Source organism: Coregonus clupeaformis, chromosome 4 (assembly GCF_020615455.1).
Source record: "Coregonus clupeaformis isolate EN_2021a chromosome 4, ASM2061545v1, whole genome shotgun sequence".
Lineage (NCBI taxonomy): Eukaryota > Metazoa > Chordata > Actinopteri > Salmoniformes > Salmonidae > Coregonus > Coregonus clupeaformis.
Genome location: NC_059195.1, coordinates 17,729,161 through 17,734,566, shown reverse-complemented (window position 1 = coordinate 17,734,566; position 5,406 = coordinate 17,729,161). Strand labels below are relative to the sequence as shown.

The following is a 5,406-nucleotide window of genomic DNA, read 5'->3' as shown; positions in this document are numbered from 1 at the left end:
AGCTTTGCACACTCTTGGCATTCTCTCAACCAGCTTCACCTGGAATGCTTTTCTAACAGTCTTGAAGCAGTTCCCACATTTGCTGAGCACTTGTTAGCTGCTTTTCCTTCACTCTGCAGTCCAACTCATCCAAAACCATCTCAATTGGGTTGAGGTTGGGTGATTGTTGAGGCCAGGTCATCTGATACAGCACTCCATCACTCTCCTTCTTGGTCAAATAGCCCTTACACAGCCTGGAGGTGTGTTGGGTCATTGTCCTGTTGAAAAACAAATGATAGTCCCACTAAGCCCAAACCAGATGGGATGGCATATCGCTGCAGAATGCTGTGGTAGACATGCTGGTTAAGTGTGCCTTGAATTCTAAATAAATCACAGACAGTGTGACCATCACACCTCCTCCTCCATATTCATGGTGGGAACCACACATGCGGAGATCATCCGTTCACTTACCCTGCGTCTCACAAAGACACGGTGGTTGGAACCCAAAATCTCAAATTTGGACTCATCAGACCAAAGGACAGATTTCCACCGCTCTAATGTCCAGAGTTGTAAAGAAAAAGCCATATCTCAGACTGCCCATCTTAATATTTTATTTTTATTGGCCAGTCTGAGATATGGCTTTTTCTTTGCAACTCCGCCTAGAAGGTCAGCATCCCGGAGTCACCTCTTCACTGTTGACGTTGAGACTGGGGTTTTGCGGGTACTATTTAATGAAGCTGCCAGTTGAGGACCTGTGAGGCACCTGTTTCTCAAACTAGACACTAATGTATTTGTTGTCTTGCTCAGTTGTGCACCGGAGCCTCCCACTCTTCTTTCTATTCTGGTTAGAGCCAGTTTGCGCTGTTCTGTGAAGGGTGTAGTACACAGCATTGTACGAGATCTTCAGTTTCTTGGCAATTTCTCGCATGGAATAGCCTTCATTTCTCAGAACAAGAATAGACCGACGAGTTTCAGAAGAAAGTTATTTGTTTCTGGCCATTTTGAGCCTGTAATCAAACCCACAATTGCAGATGCTCCAGACACTCAACTAGTCTCAAGAAGGCCAGTTTTATTGCTTCTTTAAATCAGCACAACAGTTTTCAGCTGTGCTAACATAATTGCAAAAGGGTTTTCTAATGATTAGCCTTTTAAAATGATAAACTTGGATTAGCAAACACAACGTGTCATTGGAACACAGGACTGATGGTTGCTGATGATGGGCCTCTGTACGCCTATGTAGATATTCCATTAAAAATCAGCCATTTCCAGCTACAATAGCCATTTACAACATTAACAATGTCAACACTGTATTTCTGATCAATTTGAATGGACAAAAAAAATGATTTTCTTTCGAAAACAAGGACATTTCTAAGTGACCCCAAACTTTTGAATGGTAGTGCATATATATAATATTTGCAGGACATAACATATCATACAAAATGGATTACGTAGTACACAATTTGATGACGTAGTACCCATAAAATGGGGACCACTTTTGGCTCGTGAGCACCACTTATACAAAAGTGCATCTTTAACTACAGTGAGGGAAAAAAGTATTTGATCCTCTGCTGATTTTGTACGTTTGCCTACTGACAAAGAAATGATCAGTCTATAATTTTAATGGTAGGTTTATTTGAACAGTGAGAGACAGAATAACAACAAAACAATCCAGAAAAATGCATGTCAAAAATGTTATAAATTGATTTGCATTTTAATGAGGGAAATAAGTATTGGTGGAGAGTTTGGAATCTGATTGATTGATTGCTTCTGTGGACAGGTGTCTTTTATACAGGTAACGAGCTGAGATTAGGAGCACACTCTTAAAGGGAGTGCTCCTAATCTCAGTTTGTTACCTGTATAAAAGACACCTGTCCACAGAAGCAATCAATCAATCAGATTCCAAACTCTCCACCATGGCCAAGACCAAGGAGCTCTCCAAGGATGTCAGGGACAAGATTGTAGACCTACACAAGGCTGGAATGGGCTACAAGACCATCGCCAAGCAGCTTGGTGAGAAGGTGACAACAGTTGGTGCGATTATTCGCAAATGGAAAAAACACAAAAGAACTGTCAATCTCCCTCGGCCTGGGGCTCCATGCAAGATCTCACCTCGTGGAGTTGCAATGATCATGAGAACGGTGAGGAATCAGCCCAGAACTACACGGGAGGATCTTGTCAATGATCTCAAGGCAGATGGGACCATAGTCACCAAGAAAACAATTGGTAACACACTACGCCGTGAAGGACTGAAATCCTGCAGCGCCCGCAAGGTCCCCCTGCTCAAGAAAACACATATACAGGCCCGTCTGAAGTTTGCCAATGAACATCTGAATGATTCAGAGGAGAACTGGGTGAAAGTGTTGTGGTCAGATGAGACCAAAATCGAGCTCTTTGGCATCAACTCAACTCGCCGTGTTTGGAGGAGGAGGAATGCTACCTATGACCCCAAGAACACCATCCCCACCGTCAAACATGGAGGTGGAAACATTATGCTTTGGGGATGTTTTTCTGCTAAGGGGCCAGGACAACTTCACCGCATCAAAGGGACGATGGACGGGGCCATGTACCGTCAAATCTTGAGTGAGAACCTCCTTCCCTCAGCCAGGGCATTGAAAATGGGTCGTGGATGGGTATTCCAGCATGACAATGACCCAAAACACACGGCCAAGGCAACAAAGGAGTGGCTCAAGAAGAAGCACATTAAGGTCCTGGAGTGGCCTAGCCAGTCTCCAGACCTTAATCCCATAGAAAATATGTGGAGGGAGCTGAAGGTTCGAGTTGTCAAACGTAATGCTCGAAACCTTAATGACGATGACGAGAAGATCTGGGACAAAATCCCTCCTGAGATGTGTGCAAACCTGGTGACCAACTACAAGAAACGTCTGACCTCTGTCATTGCCAACAAGGGTTTTGCCACCAAGTACTAAGTCATGTTTTGCAGAGGGGTCAAATACTTATTTCCCTCATTAAAATGCAAATCAATTTATAACATTTTGCGTTTTTCTGGATTTTTTTGTTGTTATTCTGTCTCTCACTGTTCAAATAAACCTACCATTAAAATTATAGACTGATCATGTCTTTGTCAGTGGGCAAACGTACAAAATCAGCAGGTGATCAAATACTTTTTCCCCCTCACTTTATGTCACAAGACAGGTACTAATTAAGTCATATTCTTGTGAGGACAGGCTGCTGACGGATTGGATAGACAAACAAATGGATCAGGGAGGAAAAAAATAATTGCCAAGATAAGAGGTGGAGCCCCACTCTTGCCTCACAGATCTCAATCACTTTGCTGGAATGAGTTTGTGTTTGTGTGTGTGTGTATGCTGCACAGAGCTGTCTCAGTGGCTCCTTCCTGTTTGGCAAAAGAGAATAGTTGAGGCACAACAAAGAGGGTATAGCTGGATAACGAGAAACGCTGCCATATTCCAACCCACCACTTCACTGGCACAGCATGCTGCCAACGCTGACATCCAATTACATGACCTTTGCTATCTAACCCATTTTGATAAGGCATTGAATAATCAGCCTTGCAATTATACCTAAAAACTAAATTCACAATCCACTAAGACTATGTTTTTCTTTTTCTAAAATGGCACTCAGTATACTACTGCTCGGTAAAGCCTGTATAGTGTCTGTTGAATAAAATAAATGCATATCCACCATCGAGGACTTTTCAGCCATTATCTACAAGGCCCTATAATGTAAGCCATTGGGTGTGTCACAGCATCAAAAGCCATTGGAAAACTCCATGTATCTCATATGTTGTACATTTTGAAACATTGAAGCATGTATTGATTACCTTATATCGTCTTATTGTCATCTCATAATGATCCTGACTAAATAACAGCCAAAATGCACATCATAGATGCTACAATGTGTTTGCATTAATTTCGTATTCATATCAGAAGCTGTACCTTGTCTAACCCTTCCATCCTGACTCAAGTTTTTCCTATTTAATAACCAGTCTATATTGAGTAGACACACTGTAACCCAGTTGTCAGTCTGAATATCAAGATTAAATCTTACCATCGGTTGTTATAATGAGAGCTTTTGTAGCAAAACTGCAACAGCTGTGCAAGCTTTTAATGGAATCTCACAGCCATAAATCCAACATGTCAACCCAAACCGAAGGCAGGTGACTTCACGTTTCTGTATTCCACGGCAAAACATGACATGTTAGACAGTACAAAAGAGACAATAGACTTAGTCTTACCTTAAATAAAAGACGTAGGTATGCTGTAGCAAATTGTCTCTATTCTGTGAATAAAATACATATACTGTAAATGAGCCTAGAGTTAACTATTCTTTCCAGAAGCAGTGTAGCAACCAGGGTGACACATAAAATCAAGTTGAAAGTGACTATAAAATGTAACCACCAATGAACTCGAGGTGTTATAGGTAATAGAATACAGTGCATTACATTATTTTTCACTAGGAAGGTCTGTAAAGATTGTCCTGTTGGAATTATATGTTTTCATTAATCCTTTGAATAATAGTCACAGAAACATGCAAAACAACTACTGTAAATTGTTCAGTTAAAAATGGAACATTTCTCTCAAGCCAGACCTGCATTTTCGCACACACACACGATATTCAATGATATGTCCCAAAATATACACAGATCATTTCCAACGGGTCCTGGACAAGATCTAAAAGCATACAATCTGAAGGCAGCAATCATTTAGTTACAACACAAAGACAATCATACGTCATTGAAAACTGTGATCAAACACATTATTTAACTCTATGCCAGATTGCTAAGGATAATGATCCTCAAGTTGCGGCACTTACCATTCATTTCGTTTTTCTGCCTTTATAAGCAATCACTGCTTGTTCAATGACGTCGTTCTCTCTGAGTAGCCTAATTAAGCGAGCAAATTATACGCTTTTTCTCAAAGAATGTAATTCACTCCATTCATAAAAAAGCTCCAGTATTACAGCAATACGTAATTGATGTGCACCGTAATTTAGGTTTGGCTAACCGGCATAGTTGTGTCGCATCCAAAGTGTGCGTTCATAGGCAGTTCTTCCGGATGCTCGTGGAACATTGAGGGGGTTCGATTAATCTCGCCCGGGCACCCGTGTAGGCGTGTTTTGCATCGGCTGAAAGTTGATTGCATTCTATTTGGAACCGGGCAGCCTCCCGGGCGTGAGCCAGGTGCCCCGTTCAAAGCCCAAGGCGAAATCGGCTCAAAACAAAAGTGACGTAATTAAGCACGTGTGTAATTAGTAGGATTCTGTGTTTTCCCATGCAAAAGTGATTTCTTTTGATAAAAACGTTTTATGTGCCTTCCCAATGAAAAATAGTTCGAAAATGCAAATATTTATTTTATGGAAAAGAGATGTTGTATGTTTCTGGACGATGCGCCAAGCTGCCTTGTTGACAAAATGACTGAGTGGCACAGATTACTGTTCAATTTCAGA

General features: G+C 41.4%; 1 long non-coding RNA gene across 1 annotated transcript; it reads right to left on the bottom strand.

Moving 5' to 3' along the window:
* Positions 1-219: 219 nt before the first annotated feature.
* Positions 220-5,006, bottom strand: LOC121556045. The gene is made up of 3 exons (XR_005998068.2): positions 4,774-5,006; positions 4,196-4,239; positions 220-257 (listed from the first exon to the last, which is right to left on the bottom strand). It is a non-coding gene; the product is annotated as an uncharacterized LOC121556045 (long non-coding RNA).
* Between the last annotated feature and the right edge of the window lie 400 nt (positions 5,007-5,406).